We start from the raw sequence: 24,245 nt of genomic DNA on the forward strand, positions 1-24,245 counted from the left end.
ACATCAACACATACAACCTAGGGTAAAGAAACCATCCTAACTTTAGGTGGCGAAATAACAAAACCCAGGGTCCACTAGGATTTCAGATGTTGCACCAGCAGTAGCCTTAACAACAAACTGTTCTCCCTGAACTCCCTGAGAATTAGGAGAAGAAGTCCAATTTAGAGGAGTTAATAATGAAGTTCATGTCCACTTTAGAGAACAGGTTTCAGCAAATGGACGTAGCTCTTAGAAATCAACAGGCCTCTATACAGAACTTGAAAACTCAAATAGGCCAGATATCTAGGATGTGGGCTGAGAGGCAAGAAAGGACTCTGCCTAGCAATACAGAGTCCAACCCGAGAGAGCATGTGAACGGAATCACGTTGCGGCCAACTAAGTATATTCCTAGTTCTTCTCCTGTTTATAATAATGATGTTGATGCACAGGTAGATTCAAGCAAGGAAGTTGAAGCTACCAAGGCGAAGGAACCAAAGAAGGAAGAGGCAAAGGAGATTCCACTGAGGGAATACCAGCCTAAAATATTATACCCTGCTAGATTGAAGTAGGCGCAAGTTAAGCAGCAGTTTGGTAAATTGTTGGATATATTTAGACAACTGCACATAAACTTACCTTTTATTGAAGCTATTTCGCAGATGCCTAGGTATACGAAGTTCTTAAAGGAGATTCTTAGCAACAAAAGGAAGTTTGAGGACTTGGCATGCGTGACACTAAATGAGGAATTTTCGGTAATTTCCCAAAACAAGTTACCAGAAAAGTGACATGATCTAGGGAGTTTTACTATTCCTTATGTTATCAGTAACTTAACTATTAATGACGCTTTAGTTGATTTAGGAGCTAGCATTAATGTAATATCGTATAGCCTGTTTACAAAGTTGGGGCTAGGAGAGACTAAATCCACTAGGATGAGCATACAGTTAGTTGATAGGTCTGTTAAGTATCCTAGGGGTATTGTAGAGAATGTTCTTGTAAGAGTAAATGAATTTATATTTCCTATTGATTTTGTGATCTTAGATATGGACGGTGAGAGTAGTGTACCTTTGATTCTAGGTAGACCTTTCCTTGCAACATCTAGGGCAATTGTAGATGTTTTTGTGATGGAAAGCTAAAACTTAGGGTAGGGGATGAGGCTATCACTTTTGACTTGAATAATTCTATAAGACAGTCTTTAGATCATGATGATGTTGTGTGTGCTATTAATGTACTTGATGATGCTATTGAGATACAGTTGCATAAAATATTAGTTGAAGACCCTCTACAAGTTACTTTGCTAATGGGAGATGAGCATGAGCTGTCAAATGAGGAAGTGTTGGAGCAGCTCGAGTTTCTGTTAGCAAATGAACCAAGCAACAATACTAATAAGTTTATTGTGATTGATAGGGTAGGTGTGTAGAAGTTGAGGCCATCACTTGAGGAACCACCAGTCCTCAAATTGAAAGAGCTCCCACAACATCTCAACTATGCATATCTGGATGAGGAAAATAGGTTGCCTATCATTCTAGCTACTGACTTGACATTCGAGTTGAGGGAGATGACAATGCACTGTCTAAGGCAGCACCACAAAGGGTTTGCTTGGAGGATTGCTGATGTTCTAGGCATTAGTCGCACTTATTGCTCATCCAGGATTCTTATGGATGACATCAATAACCTGGCGATTGGACCGCAGTATAAGTTAAACCCGCACATGCAGGGAGTGGTCAAGGAGTCTAGCTATTTTAGTTTTCATATTTCATTTAATTTTCAATTTCAATTTCTGTTATTTCTGTATTTTCCAATTACAACCCCTATTGAGAACGTACTGATTTTCACTCCACTAGCCTCGATGGATGATCAGGGTAGTCTTCCTTAGATTTTATTTCATTTTCTATTTTTATTTACTTTATTTTTCAAACATTTTATGTACTTAGATATTATTGATTTTGCTTTCCTTATTTGTACTCCCCATGCGGAATAGCCACTTTGTTTTACACTGAGGACAATATATTCTTCAAGTGTGGGGTGGGTAAATCATATGTCCCTTATTCTATGTTGTGATGTTCTTTTAGCTGTATCTAAAATTGCTATCACTGATTATGTATATTGTTAGGATGTTAGGATACTATGTCTTTATGCACTTAAGTATGCTATTTTTGAGCTGATTGACAATTTGATTTCTAGAATTTCAGTTACTTTTTTTGTTGTTCATTGTCCTTGGAAAATAATTAATGGTGTTTAATACATCAACACTGTCGGGTTAACCAGTGTTACTTAATTATTTCTCAAGTTGTCAAATTTTAACTTAGAAGGTTGACTATGTCACATGCGTGTGTTTCTTAAGTAATGATTCAATTAATGATCTTGAGATTGCAACTAATGCCACACTTCAAATATGAGATTTTGAGCTAGTTGAGCATTCATTATACATATGATATTTATATTTCTTGTTTGAGTGTGCATTATACTTGGCTTTGCTTCTAGAACTTGGTCTGTAATGCTTGTTGATGTTACATGAATTTGTGAATACCATGAGATGATCTGGTCAACTTAGGATTCACCATATTTGGCCAAAAGCCTACCCTTTGTGTTTCCATTAGTTAACCATGTTTGAGTCTTTACCCCTTTTCTTCATCTTTACACTTCACACTTTACATCTTAGCCCTTTCATTTTATCTTTCTTTTACCTTTATACTGTAATTTTTTTTTGTGATTTACTTACTCTTATTTAGGATTAAAATGCCATTTGCTATGTTGGTAAATTCACTAAGTTCGTTTTGATATTTTAGATGTTCCCTTCAATCCAAACTGTATTTTTGCTCTTTACTTTATTCAGTTATATGCAGTAGTTCTCTTATAAGCTACTAGTCTACTTTTCATAAAAAAAAAAACAAAATTCTTTATTTCTTATTCTCTTTATTAGATTGATAGTATTTTCGACCATTATTCTACAAATTGAGGACTTAGTGAATATGTTATGTATTTTTGGGGATTTAATCCTTTGAGCTTACATTATTGTTTATTGCAAGAATTTCCAGCATTTTCACACTTCTTTCGCAAATCTCCATACCTTTACCTTAGCCCCATTACAACCCCAGTAAAGACCCTTTGATTTTGGTATTCATTTATTCACAGTAGCAGAAATAGGATTTATGAGCAAGCTTATGGTAAGCGGGTTTTGTGCATTTGCTTTGAGGGATTTGTTTCTCACCTTATATATACTTTGAGTGACTTGAGTGATCCCTGTAAGGCATTGGTTCTGGATGTTTGTTATTGAGTTGTCGTTTAAATTATTCATGCATTGATATTATCTCCATTCTCTACTAATAATTTGCAACTTGACTTATAATTGAGTCTCTTTTGAGATGTGTTGAATGCTATTTGTTGTGGCCTAGGGGCATGAACTTTGAGGACTTGCTGACTGCGGTTTTGTGAGTTGAGTTGTTAATTGCTTGCAGACAAGCAAAAGCTTAAGTGTGCGGTGATTTGATATGCATAGTTTTACACATATTTGCTTGCATATTATTGTGCATTTTCTTAGCATTTATTGTGTTTTTATTCCAAGATCACCCGTGTCTTGACCTTTAGAAAGCCAACACGGCCCGTGTTGGAGACCGTGCAGAAATTCCAGGCCATGTAGCTTAAGCACTTTGAAGCAGCATGTTTTCCGAGGGTACTAGAAGCCCCAGAGTACGACCCGTGTTAGCTAACACGGGCCAGAACACGGCCTTCCTCAATTCAGTTCATTCTGTCATTTGGAGACCAAAATGGAACGAGCCAAAAAGAGAAAGGAAGAGTTCCGAATTGGTGATTTTGACTCTTCATCTTCCTTTCTAGTTTTGCTAGACGTGCTTCAGGCGGCTTCCAAGAGACTGATTCCACCTTGGAATGTCGGATTCGTGATTTTGGTTTTGGATCGAAGATTGAATAGGAGTTTTGGAACAAATCAAGAAGCAATTTTGGAGATCAACTGCAGTGTAGATCAAGACTTTGAGTTGTTCATCCATTTCTAGGAATAGGGTGTATATGTTTCAATTTCTTTATTCTTTCATTATAATTAAATTCCTATTTGCTTTAGTCATGATCATGTATAGCTAGATTGATTGAACCCATTGGGGTTCCTTACTATGTTGGCTTTGTACTGAATTGTTAAGATTATTTGAGTTTCCTTTCTTGTATTCTTTTTGCAATTAATAATATAAATCCAGTTTTTGTTACATTAATTGTATTGATTACTATTCATAGAATTCTTTTAGCAATTAAGAAATTCTAATTGAGTTTAGAAATTTAATTGCAAGAACAGGTTAATTTTCTCTTACAGGTAAGGTTAATTAATTTGCTGGATTAAGAATTAACAAAGCTTAATAGAGGTGGATTAAAGCTTAAGGCTAACCTAATAATCAATCGTTAGGAAGAGGTTTCAACTTTAGGTTCTTAGGTTTAGGAATTTGGTTGTCTCCAGAGGAAAACAAAATTCAGTTTAGAATCTGTCCATGGGTAGCATAATCAGACTCAACAATCTGTTATCCTTTGTTTGATTGCCAACTAGTCTAAGTCCTCTTTGGGTTTGCTTTCTTGTCTTGATTATTCTCTTTGCTCATTCATTCTCATATTACACTTAGAATTTAGTTTTTAGTCATTAGTAAATTTAGAAACCTCCGTTATTAATTTTAGGCTAGATAATAAGGAATGAAGTAGTAACTCTGGGATTTCACTTTCCCGAGGGATATGATATTTTTAATACTTGTCGTTGTACTAGGCTGCATCTACAGGTTCACTGCTTTAGTTGTAGTTGCATAAGCATCGCATTAATAATGCATAGCCAACCAGTCCATTCCTAAAATTATTTTAGAGTCCATTATGTCCAACAGGATTAAATTAGCAATAAAATCTCGACCCTCAACTGACCGAACACGACTGAAACACAATATCGGTCTCTAAGGCATCACTTAACTTTGTAGTAATCAACATAGAAACATGAAGCCTAATCGGTTGAACACCCAACCTTAAAGCAAAACTAGGCGATACAAAGGGATGGCTAGCCCAAAATCTAACAAAACTCTAACCTTAGAATAGCATACCAGAATAATACCTGACACCACAATATTAGAGGCTCGCGCATCTTGATAGGTGAGAGTAAACATTCTTGCTTGCCCATGGCTTGAATGCTAAGAGCCCGAAGCCTAAATCTGAACTTTCCCCCCCCTGATTGGCCTCCCATAGCCCTGCCTTTAAAACCACGGCACTGCTGGCCAGCAAACTGAGATCTACCTTGAGAATATCCAAGAGCTGCAGAAAAAGCTAGTCGAGCTATACTAGCAGATGAGCCCTGAGAGAAAGCTGGTTGGCTGAAATAGTGAGGACATGCTCAATTCATATGACCCATATCGCCACACCTGAAACAGGCTACGCTAGAAACTAGGCATGGTCCTTGATGTGACCTATCGCATACTTGACAAGTGTTGGCTCTAGAACTAAAACTGCTGTAACCAGAACTTTGCCTACTCCATCTAAAGCCCGGCCCCTGCTTGAATCCTCGGCTACCCTTTAGGTTGTGTCTACCCTTCTTATGAGTACGGTAGTGTCTTTACCCAGCCCGCTGATTAGAACCCCTGAAGTATCCTCCATTACCGTAAAACAGCACTGCTGGCTGTGCACTACTTTGACCCTCAGTCTTGCTCTTCTTCTTCTTGCCTTCAGCAACTCCCTATCCAAACCTCCACAGGGTCATCTCCATGTTCCTGGCCATATCAATCACCTCTAGGAAGCTGCTCCTCCTAGATTGAACCAAGGAGACAAACTCTAGACCAAGACCCAAGATGTACTTGTTGTTCTTCTGTTCCTCAGTCCCCACTGCATAAGGTGCATACCTGCTCAGCTGCAGAAACTACCTAGTGTACTCTGCCACTGATAGGTCTCCCTTAACTAGCCTCTCGAACCTCTCTCTATACTCCTACCTCATACTGAAAGGGATGAAGTACTCTTCGAACCTGTCCTTAAACTGTCTCCCTGTCGTACCATCCAAAAAGGGACGAGTATAATCCCTGAACCAATATGATGCTATCCCCTTTAGAAAAGAACCTACCATGTCGATGGTCCTCTTGTCTGAACAGTGCAGATCCGATGCTTTCTTCTCAACCTTGTCCAGAAAGTCCAAAGGGTCCCCTGCTACCCTATCAAACTACATAGATCTTAGTTTAGTATACTAAGACATGGGAACCTCGTCCAGGTTCTAGATACTGGACCTACTACTATAGCTCCCTGAACCTTGAGCAGCCTACTGTTGTTGAAAAACCAACAACTGCTCTAAAAGCCCTCTACATCCCAGTCATGACAGCTACGAATGCTTCAATCGAGACTCCATCAGCATCGGTTGCCTCCTGAGCCCTGCCCTGATTTGGCTAGGATGCCGCTCGAGGCCTACCTCACCTCTTGGTATCATAAGCTGGTGCTTGTTAGGCCAATTGGGTAGAAACGTCATCTTGGCCCTTTTGGGCCATTGCGGCTACTACAACTGCTCGAGTTCTCCATATAGCATAAACTGAAAATAAACAACAAGATATCAAAATGACAACAGACTCTATAACGTGTAGCACAGATACTAGAATCAATGAAACATGCAAGGATAGACTCGATCCTAACTCTGTAGTAGCAAAGGAAGCTAACCTAGGTTGAAGAAAATCTAAACCTAGACTCTGATACCAACTTTGTCATGACCTGATCTGTGGGCCCATGACCGGCGCTAGGGAATGGGTAAGCTTAAGGCCATGAAACCCTTAGCAAGCCTAACTATCCAATAATCCAGACAAATGCATACATGTATATTTGCTGTCTAAAGAAACCAAAAATTCATTCACATTATCACGACAGAATTAAATTAATCCATCACCTTGAGTACCTAATAATTTTTCCATAGTTTTTAACTGACCAAAATAAGATGTAAAATTTCAGGTCCACTATTACATAGAGTCTAGAATTCTAAATAATTCGAAATACAAATAAAGAGCAAAGACGTCGGGCTGCCAAGAGAAAGTCAGCGGAGAACCTAGCTATCACCTAAAAAAATAAAATTGAGACTGTCAATCTCGATAGTGAGTTAAAAGCATACACCCTTAATTAAAGCAACCATAAATATAAAATAACTCTGTGAATAGTATAGAATATCACAAAATAACAAAGTGTGTGATATTGTAATTTTAAAAGGACATGCAATTTTAACATATGCGGATGAGTACTTCAGTAGAACACTAAACCTTCAATTTTAGTAGCCTTTCGGCTCTCTTAATCTAATAAGACTGCCGCCCGGATAACAGAGCTCGACGAGGGTCCTTAAGTCCACTCTAGTTACTTAAATACCAATATGGTCGGCGCCTAGAGAGCAACGCTCGACCATGAACCTTTCTCCAGCATATCAAACTTCTATAGGCCTAGAGAGTTGTGCTCGACCAAGGCACATCACCGAATATTTCTCTATTACGTGACTTTGATTTTCACCTGTGCGCACGCGGTCCTAATGTAGCCCATTAGGTGGCATGTTCTACTGTTGCCTCAACTCAAGCCATATAACATTATCATCAGTAATAGACATGCAACATGATACTCAATAATCATGGTAGTAATAGCAGTATAGTGAAATAATGCAATTTTATAAAATTAATAGTATTTAAACAACAGCAATAGTAACGATAATAATAATAATAATTGAGATGATAATAAATGTAATGGCACAAATAGTAATAGTAATAAGAATAATAATAACAACAATAATATCAATAATTAATAATATTACTAGTAGTGAAAATAAAGATAAATTTCATAATACTTATGTAACTGATGTGCGTAAAATACACACATCTAAATGGGGTTTTTAAGATTGATTTATGGACATTTGGATGTGAATTGGTCCCAACACTCACCCTATGCATCTGTTTGTGTGCATTAGGTCCAAAAGAAGTCAAAGGATGGTAAAGGGAAGAATTAGAGCATAATTGGATGCCGAAGCTGCCGAAACAAGCTAAGTACGAGCATGAGGAAGCTGAACATGGCCGTGTTGGTTTCAACACTGGCCGTGTTCCCAACACGGGCACCAACACGGCCGTGTTGGGTGCATCAAACATTAAAGAAAAGGTAGTTCTTAGGGAGCACGGCCAAAGAGAGTAACACGGCTAGGAACACCAAACCGTGTCCCCAACACGGCCAGGAACACGGCCGTGTTGGCAGCGACAAGGGGAATTAATTAAAAGAATGAAGAGAGGAAAGAGGGGAGAGTGGGGGAGAACATCCTAAACCCTAACTTTTATCTCTCTAAGGGTTTTCTGAGCTGGAACTAAGGGAAAATGAGACTTGGATCAAGGTTTCAATCGGATTCCCTTCAAAGATTGAAGATTGGGTGAGGTTCGTTGATTGGTTTTCAAATCGAGCAAGAGGAACAAGAATCGATTCATTTCGAGCTAGAGGAATTAGGGCTGTTTACTCTCATCCAAGGGTGTAATCAGGTTTTCTCTACCTTTACTCTTTGTTGTAATTGTATTCTTGTGTATTTTGATAATGAACATGATTAGCTAGATTGATTAAATCCATTGGGATTTCTTTACTATGTTGGCTTAGTGTTATATTGTTGGATTGTTTGGGTTAGTTTTGTATTCTTCTTGCTTTCAGTATTAATAAGATAATGCATTATTCATGAGACGTTGTGAATTGTGTGTTTAGATTGCTTTGTGTGATTGAGAAGTCCATCTGGCAATTGGAATTTTGAATAGCAAGAACTGGTTAATAATCGCTTAGAGATAAGGATAATTAACTAGCCGGATTAAGAATTAACAAAGCTTAATAGAGGCGGATTAAAGCTTAATGCTAATTTAAGAATCAATCGTTAGGAAGAGATTCCAACTTTAGGTTATTAGATTTAGGAATTCGGTTATCGAGAGTGAGAAACCGAATTCGGTTAAGAATTCGTCCACGGGTAGCATAATTAGACTCACCAATCCTTTATCTTTTGTTTGATTGCCAACTAGTTTAGGTTCCCTTTGGGTTTGCTTTCTTGTCTTGGTTATTTTAGTTATCAATTACTCATGCATCTCCTTAGAACTTAGTTTGTAGCTATTAGTTAGTTTAGAAATTATTCGTCACTCATTTTAGGTTAATATAACAAAGAACAAAGAAGTAACTCTGGGCTTTCACTTTCCCAAGGAATACGACCTTGATACTCTCCATTAGTGCTAGACTGCATCGATAGGTACACTGCCTTAGATTGTAGCTAACACAAGTAGCAAACATCAAGTTTTTGGCACCGTTGCCGGGGATTGTTTGAAAACTAGAGTGAAAATTGCTATTTGTTTATTTAGCCATTTTTTATTTTTTATTTATTTATTTCTATTTTGTTTGTACATATTTATTTAGTTAAGTTTATGATTTAGATAGTAGATGATAAGGAGGTTCAATGCTAAACTCTTTGTATGACACGTTGGAGAATGGGATCAGGAACCAAGAGAGTGCTAAATATTGGGATACCCGTGCATCTTTAGAAGCTCGAGTGGAATCATTTTGCAGGGCTACTGATCAACTCTCCACTCCTATCCTTTCATCTCAAGTTTTTTTATGAATTTTGTTGTGGTTTACATTTGAGTAATGATTGTCCATTATATAGTGATGTTGCTCGTTGTTCTTATAACTATGAACAGGTGAATTATATGGGAAGTTGGCCAAATGACTCGTATGGAAGCACCTACAATCAAGAGTTGAGCATTCATTCACCCTTTGGATGGAGCTTAGATGGCCAAGAACCACCAGAATTTCAGCAGCCTAATCTTGCACCATCAACTCAAGGTGAAGAGTTAGTGTCAAAGGAGCTGATGATGAGGTTTATTGCAAGTCTTGAGGATAGATTCCAACAAACAGAGAGGATACTTGTAGATCAACAAGCCTCGATTAAGAACATAGAGCATCAAGTAGGCTTAATCTTCAAGTTACTAGCTGAAGAGCAATTGGGAACTCCACCAAACGCTACTGAATCTGAGGAACATTTGAGCACAGTCACTTTGCGTTCAGGTGAGAATTTTTCTGGTTTATCTATTATGTTTGACGATGATGCTTCTGTGTAGGACGACTCTTTAAATATGGAGATAGAACCATAAAAGGAAGAGGCAAACATGATCCCTCTGAAAGACTACCAATAAGAACGTATAGTTAATGATGCTGAGTTGCAGTTAGAGGAACTTTTGGTGGATTTTCCACAAGTCCCTTCGATGATGGAAGATGAGCACGAGTTATCCAATGAAGAAGTCTTGGAGGAGCTCGAGTTTCTTCTAGCAAGTGAACCAAGCCAAGGACTAGAGAAAACCATCGACGTTCTGAAGAAATTGCCCAATGATCCTTCCAATTGGTGAAACTTCAGCTTTCAAATTGGAAGAGCCCCTAGAGCATCATGACTACGTGAAATTATACGAGGAGCGAGTTTTGCCCATCATACTGGCAGCTTGCTTGATAGTCAGGAAGAGGAAATTGACGATTATCCCTCTAAGCGGATACTTGAAGACATCTCCTTGGAAGAAGGATGGATGGTCGGTGATCACGCCCGTTTGCTTTTCACCATGAGTCTAGCAAAGAAGACTCATCCTATCAAAAAGAAGCGCTTTTGGGAGGCACCCCAATTTTTATCTTTAATCTCTAATATTTTAACCTTTTGTTTTGAAACATTGTATTAGTTTTAGTTTTCATATTTTATTTAATTTTTGTTTCAGTTTCGATTTTAATTCTTTATTTTATTATTTGCAGCCACTCCTCTACCACAGACTAGCCAACGCCCTGATATACCTGCTGATGCACCTCTTTTCACTCCAGAGCTATAGTCAGGGCAGTATTAGTTCTTTCTCCTTTTTGATTTCTTATATTTTATACACTGGGGACAGTATGTCCTTCAAGTGTGGGGTGGGTGATATTTATCCCATCTCAGTTATTTGTTTATTCTTTGTGCAATTTTTTGTAAAATTTTGAAAATTTTCACTTTGTTTCGATGCTCTTACTGTTGACTTGCTTTTGAAATCCTGTTTATGTCCATGTGATCGGGTAAAACCGATAGTGTTGAGTTTTGCGGAAGAATGTAAGATAATTAGTTTGAGTTTTGCACTAAGTTACTTTGGTTTATTTAATTCTATTTTGATGATTTTTGTTTGGAACCTAATCAAAAGCACACTTGTGAGAAATTGAGCCTAAATTGTAAGCATACACTTTATATGCTTGTATTTATTTCTTGTTGAGAGTGCCAATTACTGTCTTTACTTTTAGAACTTGCTCAGTAATGCTTATGAGGGCCACAAGGAGAGTTTAACACTTTGGTATGATAGAGGCACTTAGGTTTTTCATTCTAGCCAAATAGCCTTCATTCGTTTATTGATTCTGTAGATAACCCCCTCTTTCACCATTTTCTATCATATTTCATTGCCACTTAGTTTTATTCTGCTTTGGGTTATGATTCTGCACATGACTTATTTTTATTGGGAATTTTTATCTTGGGAATGGTGTGGAATCTTATAGCAATTTTCTTCAATCCAAAAAAAATTCACTCTATTATGTGAATGTTCTTCCCTTATGAAAAAAAAGAAATAGAAGAATAAGAGGGAAAGGCGATGAAAAGAAAGAAAGTAACTGAGCTAAACATTTTGACTTGATTCCTATTTCCCACCTTGGACTACTGTCCATTGTTTACCCCTTGTGATCATTGTGACTTGTGTGCAGGTCATGTATTTCATTACAGAACACCATAGGTTCAACTCTGACCAAATTTACCTACCTTTACCTAATCCCCATTACAACCCTTATAAAGACCTCTTGACATGGTTGTTGACTCTCCATAAGTGGTAGGAGTAGGATTTAAGAGCAAGCATATAGTATGTAAGGCAGTATTTGATGCATTGAGCGATTTAACACTATCCTTTAAACACTTTAAGTGACTTAGAGTGAATCTGGTGAGGAGTTGGTTATGAATAATTTTGTTGAGACAGTATTTTGTGAATTATTGGCATCTTGGTTGTGATACTTGAATTGATTGCTTCATTTCTTTTTGTTTGACTTACACTTGTTAAGGATATGTGTAGTGCAGGAGCCCCCTAGCTTGTTTGTCAGTTTAAGTATTGTTCCTTAGTGATTTATTTTCCTTATTTTACTTTTGATTGCTTGAGGACAAGCAATAAGCTAAGTGTGAGGTTATTTGATGTGTGTAAAATACACACATCTAAATCGGGTTTTTAAGATTGATTTTATGGACATTTGGATGTGAATTGGTCCCAACACTCACCCTATGCGTCTGTTTGTGTGCATTAGGTCCAAAAGAATTTAAAGGATGATAAAGGGAAGAATTGGAGCATAATTGGACGCCAAAGCTGCCGAAACAAGCTAAGTACGAGCATGAAGAAGCTGAACATGGCCGTGTTGGTTTCAACACTGGCCGTGTTCCCAACATGGGCACCAACACGGCTGTTTTGGGTGCATTAGACATCAAAGAAGAAGTAATTCTTAGGGAGCACGACCATAGAGAGTAACACGAGCATAAACACCAAACCATGTCCCCAACACGGTCGTGTTGGCGGTGACAGGGGGAATTAATTAAAAGAACAAAGAGAGGAAAGAGAGGAGAGCGAGGGAGAACGTACCAAACCCTAACTTTTATCTCTCTAAGGGTTTTCTGAGCTGGAACCAAAGGAAAAGGAGACTTGGATCAAGGTTTCAATCGGATTCCCTTCAAAGATTGAAGATTGGGCGAGGTTCGTTGATTGGTTTTCAAATCGAGCAAGAGGAACAAGAATCGATTCATTTCGAGCTAGAGGAATTAGGGTTGTTTACTCTCATCCAAGGGTGTAATCAGGTTTTCTCTACCTTTACTCTTTGTTGTAATTGTATTCTTGTGTATTTTGATAATGAACATGATTAGCTAGATTGATTAAATCCATTGGGATTTCTTTACTATGTTGGCTTAGTGTTATATTGTTGGATTGTTTGGGTTAGTTTTGTATTCTTCTTGCTTTCAGTATTAATAAGATAATGCATTATTCATGAGACGTTGTGAATTGTGTGTTTAGATTGCTTTGTGTGATTGAGAAGTCCATTTGGCAATTAGAATTTTGAATAGCAAGGCGGTTAATAATCGCTTAGAGATAAGGATAATTAACTAGCCGGATTAAGAATTAACAAAGCTTAATAGAGGCGGATTAAAGCTTAATGCTAATTTAAGAATCAATAGTTAGGAAGAGATTCCAACTTTAGGTTATTAGGTTTAGGAATTCGGTTATCTCGAGAGAGAAACCGAATTTGGTTAAGAATTCGTCCACGGGTAGCATAATTAGACTCACCGATCCTTTATCTTTTGTTCGGTTGCCAACTAGTTTAGATTCCCTTTGGGTTTGCCTTCTTGTCTTGATTATTTCATTTATCAATTACTCCTGCATCTCCCTCAGAACTTAGCTTGTAGTTAATAGTTAGTTTAGAATTTATTCATTATCCATTTTAGGTTAATATAACAAAGAACAAAGGAGTAACTCTGGGCTTTGACTTCCCGAGGAATACGACCTTGATACTCGCCATTAGTGCTAGACTGCATTGATAGGTACACTGCCTTAGATTGTGGCTAACACGAGTAGCACCCATCAGTCGTGCTCAAGCTTGTGTTGGACCTCCGAGTCCCAAAAAATCAGCCTCTTCTCCCTAACCGTGCCCTCATCGGTGTGAAGCCACCACAGGCCATGATGGAGACTGTTGTGGCCTGGGAAACAGTGCTGAAAGGTCACTTTTGAGAGTAAAATGTTGATAGTTCAGCACGACCAGAGTCCAGGCCGTGCTCAACCTTGGAATGGTAGCCCTTAATTTTGATGGATTCTGGTATGTATTTGCACGTATCTCCCTCGACTACTGATAATGTCCACCGATGATCACCTGAAACATGAAAGGAACCAAAACACAGGTGATTCTAGCTGATGTGCATAAAATAGACACATATAAATGGGGTTTTTAAGATTGACTTTATGGACATTTGGATGTGAATTGGTCCCAACACTCACCCTATGCATCTATTTGTGTGCATTAGGTCCAAAAGAAGTCAAAGGATGATAAAGGGAAGCATTTGAGCATAATTGGATGCGGAAGCTGCCGAAACAAGCTAAGTACGAGCATGAGGAAGCTGAACATGGCCATGTTAGTTTCAACACTGGCCATGTTCCCAACACGGGCACCAACAGAGCCGTGTTAGTTGCATCAAATATCAAAGAAAAATAAGTTCTTAGAGAGCACGGCCACAGAGAGTAACACGGCCAGGAACACCAAACCGTGTTCCCAACATGTCCAGGAACATGGCCGTGTTGGCGGCAACAGGGGGAATTAATGAAAAGAACGAAGGGAGAAAAGAAAAAGGAGAGCGGGGGAGAACATCCTAAACCCTAATTTTTCTCTCCCTAAGGGTTTTCTGAGCTGAAACTAAGGGAAAAGGAGACTTGGATCAAGGTTTCAATCGGATTCCTTTGAAAGATTGAAGATTGGGCGAGGTTCGTCGATTGGTTTTCAAATCGAGCAAGAGGAATTGGGGCTGTTTACTCTCATCCAAGGGTGTAATCGGGTTTCCTCTACCTTTACTCACTGTTGTAATTGAATTCTTGTGTATTTTGATAATGAACATGATTAGCTAGATTGGTTAAATCCATTGGGATTTCTTTACTATGTTGGCTTAGTATTATATTGTTGGATTGTTTGGGTTAGTTTTGTATTCTTCTTGCTTTCAGTATTAATAAGATAATGCATCATTCATGAGACGTTGTGAATTGTGTGTTTAGATTGCTTTGTGTGATTGAGAAGTCCATTTGGCAATTGGAATTTTGAATAGCAAGAACTGGTTAATAATCGCTTAGAGATAAGGATAATTAACTAGCCAGATTAGGAATTAACAAAGCTTAATAGAGGCAGATTAGAGCTTAATGCTAATATAAGAATCAATCGTTAGGAAGAGATTCCAACTCTAGGTTATTAGGTTTAGGAATTCGGTTATCTCAAGAGAGAAACCGAATTCGGTTAAGAATTCTTCCACGGTACTATAATTAGACTCACCAATCCTTTATCTTTTATTTGATTGCCAACTAGTTTAGGTTCCCTTTGGGTTTGCTTTCTTGTCTTGGTTATTTTAGTTATCAATTACTCCTGCATCTTCCTTAGAATTTAGCTTGTAGCTATTAGTTAGTTTAGAAATTATTCATCACTAATTTTAGGTTAATATAACAAAGAACAAAGGAGTAACTCTAGGCTTTCACTTTCCCAAGGAATACGACCTTGATACTCGCCATTAGTGCTAGACTGCATCGATAGGTACACTGCCTTAGATTGTAGCCAACACAAGTAGCACACATCAAGTCTTTGGCGCCGTTGCAGGGGAATGTTTGAAAACTAGAGTGAAATTTGCTATTTGTTAATTTAGCCATTTTTTATTTATATTTATTTCTGTTTTGTTTGTACATATTTATTTAGTTAAGTTTATGATTCAGATAGTGGATGATAAGGAGGTTCAATGCTAAACTCTTTGTATGACACGTTGGAAAATGGGATCATGAACCTAGAAAATGCTAAAAATTGGGATACCCGTGCATCTTTAGAAGCTCGAGTGGAATCGTTTTGCAGGGCTACCAATCAACTCTCCACTCCTGTCCTTTCATCTCAAGTTTTTTATGGATTTTGTTGTGGTTTACATTTGAGTAATGATTGTCCATTGTGTAGTGATGTTACTCATTGTTCTTATAACTATGAACAGGTGAATTATACGGGAAGTTGGCCAAATGACTCATATGGAAGCACCTACAATCAAGAGTGGAGCACTCATTCACCCTTTGGATGGAGCTTAGTTGGCCCAGAACCACCAGAATCTTAGCAACCACATCAGTAGCCTAATCTTGCACCTTCAACTCAAGATGAAGAGTTAGTGTCACAGGAGTTGATGATGAGGTTCATTACAAGTCTTGATAATAGATTCCAACAAACATAGAGGGTACTTGAAAGTCAACAAGCCTCAATTAAGAACATAAAGCATCAAGTTGGCTTGATCTTCAAGTTACTAGCTGAAGAGCAATTGGGAACTCCATCAAACGCTACTGAATCTGAGGCACAATTGAGCGCCATCACTTTGCGTTCAGGTGAGAATTTTTCTGGTTTATCTACTATGTTTGACGATGATGCTTCTGTGCAGGACGATTTCTTGAACATGGAGATGGAACCAGAAAAGGAAGAGGCGAACATAATTCCTCTGAAAGACTATCAACAAGAATGTACAGTTGATGATGCTGAGTTGCAGTTAGAGGAATTGTTGGTAGATTTTCCACAAGTCCCTTCAATAATGGAAGATGAGCACGAGTTATCCAATAAAGAAGTCTTGGAGGAGCTCGAGTTTTTTCTAGCAAGTGAACCAAGCCAAGGATTGAAGAAAACCATCGACACTCCTGAAGAAATTGCCCAACCATCGGTCCTTCCAATTGTTGAAACTCCAGCTTTCAAATTGGAAGAGCCCCTACAGCATCATGACTATGTTCAATTATACGAGGAGCGAGTTTTGCCCATCATACTGGCAACTTGCTTGACAGTCGGGAAGAGGAAGTCGACGATTATCCCTTTAAGCGGATACTTGAAGCCATTTGCTTGGAAGAAGGATGGATGGTCGTCAATCCCCACCGTTTGCTTTTCACCATGAGTCCAGCTAAGAAGACTCATCACATAAAAAAGAAGTGCTTTTGGGAGGCACCCCAAATTCTATTTTTCAATTTTAATAATTTACCCTTTATTGTGAACTTAGTTTGATTAGATTTTATAGTTTGTTTTTGGTAAGTTTTATTTATGTTGAGTGTATGAGTTGAGGACTTATTGGTTGTGCAGGTGAGAAAGAGTGAGAAAGTGCTGAGAATCGCAACTTTTGCATTTTCTAGAGATCAACACGGGCATGTTCAAGACCATGTTCATTAACACGGCCTGTGTTCTAGTTGAAGAAAATCAAATTAAGATGAACACGTTCACAGTAGGCCACACGGGCATTTATGCTCGATCGTGTCCCCAACATGGGCGTATTCTCAGAAGTTGGTAAGTCAACACGTTTTAATTCGCTTAACACAGCCCGATATCCAGACCATGTTCATGAACACGGCTCCTGTTGGTTAACACGGGCGTGTTCCGTACACTGCCTATATATACCACTTCATTTTGAAATGGCCAAAAATTTTGCTCTCCTTTTAGTTTTAGCAATTCTTTCCTCTCTTACTCTCTCACTTCTTATTTCTCATCTCGAAGGCTTTGGATATTGCGTTTGTCAAGTAAGTACCCTCCAACTTCATTTTCCATTATTTTATTTTGATATTAGTTTGAATTTATGTTTTCTTTGTGTTCGAATTTGTGTTTCAATTTTTTTTAGTTTATTTCCTTATTTTATTATTTGGTGCATGCATTTACATTCATGTTTGTGCTTAATTTTCTTTTGTTTTCTTTAATTTAGTTTATATACTTAACTTGCTCATATTTTCCATTTATCTTTTCTACCATTATTCATGATTGTGATTAATTCTTTATTTTTCTCTTTATTATTATTGTTGGCCGCTAAACAATAGGCTTTATCATATATAGTCGACTCTATTGTATCTGTTTTATATTAGCATGTTGGTTTGCCTTGAGATGGATTATAGTGAAGTTAAACTCCATGTGGATAAATTGAAAATTTAATTGGTTAGAATTGGTTGGTAGTATTGTGGATTGAATTTTCTTTACAGGACATTGAGCGGTTTAATTTTATCAAGTTAAATCGTTCGGTTTGTCCATTTTATGACGTTATGCTGCCAGAATTTTGTTGATCCTTAGTATTAAAAATTTCTTTTTCAGGTACCATGTCCACTAGATGAGGATCAGGAGTTTACAAGAGGAGGCGGACCAATGGTTCCTCTTCCTCTCGATCGTCAGGCGCTGCACCGACTAGTTCAGGCCAAATTAGACCACCGCAACGCCATCGATTCCTACTTTTCCAAGGGCAGCCCACCTTTGAGCAAAGATATCAATCAATGAGGCACAAAGATTTAGGAAAGGGGCGTAGGATAGACTAGCCAGCACTGGAAACCATCGGACTTGTAGCTGCAGTCCGCCGATATCTTGAGACGCCCCTATTTCAGCATTTCTTTAAGATAGTTGAACCAACATATAAGGAGTTGATTGTGGAGTTTGCCAGAGGTTGGCAGAGGAGCAGCAGCAGCATTTCATTCATAAGGAATAGATGAAAGAACCGTACCATTTGTTTGCGGACGGATTTTATCAGCTATCCGGATACCGTACTACTCCACTCTGATCTCTCACCCCTTCCCAATCACCTCAATATCTATAATCGGCATTCGATCGACGACCCACCTATCCATGCTAGTGATTCCTTCCCAGCGTCAGGCTGAGTTTCAGAGTCAGATGATGGCTCAGTTTGAGAGGCAGAGGGCTATGCTTCAGGCCCTGATTGAGCAGGGAGGTAGGTTAGAGGCCTCTATGGCCAATGACATGTTTGATGATATTTTTGCTACAGACTTTGCACCTGCCTGTCCATAGATCCGAGTTCCAGAGCAGAGCCATTTTGACATCCCACTAGTGGATGATCCAGCTGGCCCTCCCTCTCCGACTGAGCACCTTTCAACACAGCAGCCTGACGAGCCTCCTATTGATGCTGCTCCTGCTGATCCACCAGATCCTGCATGTGACAGTACTTCCGATCCTCAGAGAGCAGCCACTCATCCACCACAAACCAGCCCGGTATACGATATACTGGCGATGCACCTTTTTCACTCCCGGAGCTATAGTCAGGGCAGTATTAGTTCTTTTTCCTTTTTCATTTTTTATATTTTGTACACTGAGGACAGTGTGTCCTTCAAGTATGGGGTGGTGATATTTATATACACTTGTTTTCGTGTTTTTATTATTTTGTATATGAAATTCAAATCCTTTTCTAGTGTATATACGCATTTCATTTATCCCATCTCAGTTATTTGTTTATTCTTTGTGTAATTTTTTGTAAAATTTTGAAATTTTTTCACTTTGTTTCAATGCTCTTACTGTTGACTTGCTTTTGAAATCCTGTTTATGTCCATGTGATCGGGTAAAACCGATAGTGTTGAGTTTTGCGGAAGAATGTAAGATAATTAGTTTGAGTTTTGCACTAAGTTGCTTTGGTTTATTTAGTTCTGTTTTAATGATTTTTGTTTGGAACCTACTCAAAAGCACACTTGTGAGAAATTGAGCCTAAATGGTAAGCATACACTTTATATGCTTGTATTTATTTCTTGTTGAGAGTGCCAATTATTGTCTTTACTTTTAGAACTTGCTCGGTAATGCTTATAGAGGCACTTAGGTTTTTCATTCTAGCCAAATAGCCTTCATTCGTTTATTGATTCTATAGATAACCCCTTCTTTCACCATTTTTTTTATCATATTCCATTACCACTTAGTTTTATTCTGCTTTGGGTTATGATTTTGCATATGAGTTGTTTTTATTGGGAATTTTTATCTTGGGAATAGTGTGGAATCTTATAGCAGCTTTCTTCAATTCAAAAGAAATTCACTCTAGTATGTGAATATTTTTCCCTTATGAAAAAAAAAAGAAAAAAAAAGAAATAGAAGAATAAAAGGGAAAGGTGATGAAAAGAAAGAAAGTAAGTGAGCTAAACATTTTGACTTGATTCCTATTTTCCACCTTGGACTACTATCCATTGTTTATCCCTTGTGATCATTGTAGCTTGTGTGCAGCTCATGTATTTCATTGCAGAACACCATAGGTTCAACTCTTACCAAACTTACCTACCCCTACCTAATCCCCATTACAACCCTTATAACGACCTCTTAACATGGTTGTTGACTCTCCATAAGTGGTAGGAGTAGGATTTAAGAGCAAGCATATAGTAAGTAAGGCAGTATTTGATGCATTGAGCGATTTAACACTATCCTTTAAACACTTTGAGTGACTTAGAGTGAATCTGGTGAGGAGTTGGTTCTGAATAATTTTGTTAAGACAGTATTTTATGAATTATTGGCATCTTCGTTGTGATACTTGAATTAATTGCTTCGTTTCTTTTTGTTTGACTTACGCTTGTTAAGGATATGTGCAGGAGCTCTCTAGCTTGTCTGTCAGTTTAAGTATTGTTCCTTAGTGGTTTATTTTCCTTATTTTACTTTTGATTCCTTGAGGACAAGCAATGAGCTAAGTGTGGAGTTATTTGATGTGCGTAAAATACACACATCTAAATGGGATTTTTAAGATTGATTTTATGGATATTTGGATATGAATTGGTCCCAACACTCACCCTATGCGTCTATTTGTGTGCATCAGGTCCAAAAGAAGTCAAAGGATGATAAAGGAAAGAATTTGAGCATAATTGGACGCTGAAGCTGCCGAAACAAGCTAAGTACGAGCATGAGGAAGCTGAACATGGCCGTGTTAGTTTCAACACCGGCCGTGTTCCCAACACGGGCACCAACACGGCCATGTTGGGTGTCGTCAAACATCAAAGAAAAATAAGTTCTTAGAGAGCACGGCCACAGAGAGTAACACGGCCAAGAACACCAAACCGTGTTCCCAACACGTCTAGGAACACGACCGTGTGGGCTGCGACAAGGGGAATTAATTAAAAGAACGAAGAGAGAAAAGAAAGAGGAGAGCGGGGGAGAACGTCCCAAACCCTAATTTTTCTCTCCCTAATGGTTTTCAGAGCTGAAACTAAGGGAAAAGGAGGCTTGGATCAAGGTTTCAATCGGATTCCCTTCAAAGATTGAAGATTGGGCAAGGTTCATCAATTGGTTTTCAAATCGAGCAAGAGGAACAAGAATCGATTCAATTCGAGTAAGAGGAATTAGGGCTGTTTACTCTCATCCAAGGGTGTAATCGGGTTTTCTCTACCTTTACTCATTGTTGTAATTGAATTCTTGTGTATTTTGATAATGAACATGATTAGCTAGATTGATTAAATCCATTGGGATTTCTTTACTATGTTGGCTTAGTATTATATTGTTGGATTGTTTGGGTTAGTTTTGTATTCTTCTTGCTTTCAGTATTAATAAGATAATGCATCATTCATGAGACGTTGTGAATTGTGTGTTTAGATTGCTTTGTGTGATTGAGAAGTCCATTTGGCAATTAGAATTTTGAATAGCAAGAACTAGTTAATAATCGCTTAGAGATAAGGATAATTAACTAGCCGGATTAGGAATTAACAAAGCTTAATAGAGGCAGATTAGAGCTTAATGCTAATTTAAGAATCAATCGTTAGGAAGAGATTCCAACTTTAGGTTATTAGGTTTAGGAATTCGGTTATCTCAAGAGAGAAACCGAATTCGGTTAAGAATTCTTCCACGGGTACCATAATTAGACTCACCAATCCTTTATCTTTTGTTTGATTGCTAACTAGTTTAGGTTCCCTTTGGGTATGCTTTCTTGTCTTGGTTATTTTAGTTATCAATTACTTCTGCATCTCCCTTAGAATTTAGCTTGTAGCTATTAGTTAGTTTAGAAATTATTCATCACTAATTTTAGGTTAATATAACAAAGAACAAAAGAGTAACTCTAGGCTTTCACTTTCCCGAGGAATACGACCTTGATACTCGCCATTAGTGCTAGACTGCATCAATAGGTACACTACCTTAGATTGTAGCTAACACAAGTAGCACACATCACTAGCATAAAACAAGGTAACTATGTACAAAAGTGGAAGTAATTGGGCATGTAAACATGTATAAAATAATGCATATCAACAACGAATCCTACTCCAACAAGGAGTTCTGATGATGCAAATCCTACTAGCTCATGGAATCCTAATCCAATAAGGAGTCATGACTCAACTAGGAATCCTAATCATGGAAGGAGTCCTAATAATATTAGGAGTTCAAGCAACGAAAGGAATCTTAATTCAACTAAGAGTCCTAGTTTGATTTAAATTACAACTCAATGAGCATATCCAAGACATTTGGGCTAAGGACACATCAAAGGTTGAAGAATTAGATTTAAGTTCAAGGCACATTAATCTAATTCAGTTTATTGGGCTTGAATGAATCTAATTAGGCTTAAAAAGACCAAAGAAGTTGAGTTGGAGCATATAAAGATTTTGGGCCTAACTTGGCTTATGTTTTGAGGCCCATATATATGACTTATGTAAATTATGATTTTATGCTTATTATGGGCGGCTATACATGTATTTTAACCTAATTAGGACTTTGTTTAAGTTATCTTTTTTAGTTAGGAAGGTTATCTTTATCCTATATAAGATGTAAATCATTATTAGTTAAGATTTAGGGTTTTCTGAGGCCTAAAGTTGAATGATAATTGGTATTTTTACCTTAAAGCTTGTTTTCTTTGTCTTTATGTTCTTGTTTGAATGCAAATCTTACTTATCAAGGAGTTGATCTATCCTTATGGGTACTTGGAATTGGAGTTTAAGGGACTTAGTTTTCCATTGTTTGGATTCATACCTTGTTGCTCCTCTACGTCGAAGTTGCTTTTCTACCTTGATGGCAAGGTGGGCTAATTCTTCCATCTTACCATAATGTTGTAAATCCACCCGATCTGCTACGTCTTTATTTAAACCAGCCAAGAAATGAGCCATGGTGGCTTTTTGTTCTTCATCCAAATCAGCTTGAGTCATAAACATCTCCATCTCCTTGTAATAGTCCTCTACACACTTAGTGCCTTGCTTCAAAGTTTAAAGTCATTGATGAAGCTCCTTATAGTAATGTTTAGGAACAAACCGCTTTCTTATAACAGTTTTGAGGTCATACTAATTGTCAATGGGATGTTCAAGATTCCTCCTCCGACTAATCACCACTTGATCCTACTAAACTATGCATAATCCATGAATTGAGTGACGGTAAGTTTCACCTTCTTCTCATCACTAAAGTTATGATAATCAAGAATGAGCTCCACTTTCTTTTCCCATTCCAAGTAGGCTTTTAAATCTGTTTGCCTCTAAAGGAAGGAATATTGAGTTAATGCTCCCTAAATTTCGGTCCACATTATCCTTAAAGCCTTGGTTCCCCTTAAAATATTGCATTCAGCCTCTACCTAGACCTCAGCCTCCACTTGCACCTCCCCTATTGCCTCAAACATTACCTACAATTGTGGTGTTGTCATCCTCTTCATAATCCATATCATACTCCTCATCAATCCCATCTAAGTTAGATTCATAGCCACCCCGGTTCATATCTCTTCAAACTCCTATATTTCCTTGATCACAGGTGGTGTTCTTCTTTCTAAACTTGCAAATCTTTCATTATTATGCAAGTCCATTCTTTCGATGGAATCATTTATCTCCATTACTATCCTTTGTAATTGGCCTATCTCATGCCTTAGGGGATTAACTTTTGCCCCTTCATCTCCATTTGAAGAATGATTAGATATTGTTGCAACAAAAGTTAGTAAACACGATAAAAATATAAGACCTCACAAATCACTCATTCACGTGTTTGCTCTCAAAGTTGGGGGTGTTCGCTCGTGTTTGCATTCAATTGATGAGATATCACTCAAGGGTATTCCTCACACCTCTTCGCTTATTCCCTTTATGTTCTTAAGTAAATTAAAGAAAAACAATACAAAGAAATCGATTAGTTTAGTGAAATTCACAAATTGAAGTGTTAAAGTCTTAATTGAAGCAAAATAGCCAAAATAAAAAAAATGTAAGAATTGAGAAGCCAATAAACAAGAAAACTCAAAAGAAGCAAAAGGCATGCAAAAGAAAATAACAAGAACTAATTAGGAATTTTGGCACTTTAGGAGTTTGTTTCCAAATAGGAAATTGAGCTTATTTAAGACTCTTTATTGACCAAGTAATCAAATCCTTATATGGAATGGTTAAATCCTTTAGATCATGCAAAATTGATTTCCTATTCAAAATTGGATTCTTTAGAGAATCGAGAAAAGAAAATTTTGTTTTCAATAGGAAGGAATATCAATATAAGAAAATAAACCAAATCAGAAACTTTTAAACACAATCTTTGTATGGCCAATTGTGTATATACTACAATCTTCTTCTTTTTTGAATTTTGAAATTTTCAACTTTTTTTTAATATATTTTTCCTTCTTTTTAAATTACAAATTTCTTTCTTTTCAATCAACAACTAAATTAAAACTTTTAAAGAAAGAACTCATAAAATAATGTAAAGTAAAGGATAAGTAACCTGATCTTAGAGCTAAAGCTCTGATACCAAATGATAAGAAACCTCAAAGGATTGAAACCATGAACCCTTTAGTTATGTGAACCTGT

The sequence above is a fragment of the Ricinus communis genome, chromosome 2 (assembly GCF_019578655.1).
Source record: "Ricinus communis isolate WT05 ecotype wild-type chromosome 2, ASM1957865v1, whole genome shotgun sequence".
NCBI lineage: Eukaryota > Viridiplantae > Streptophyta > Magnoliopsida > Malpighiales > Euphorbiaceae > Ricinus > Ricinus communis.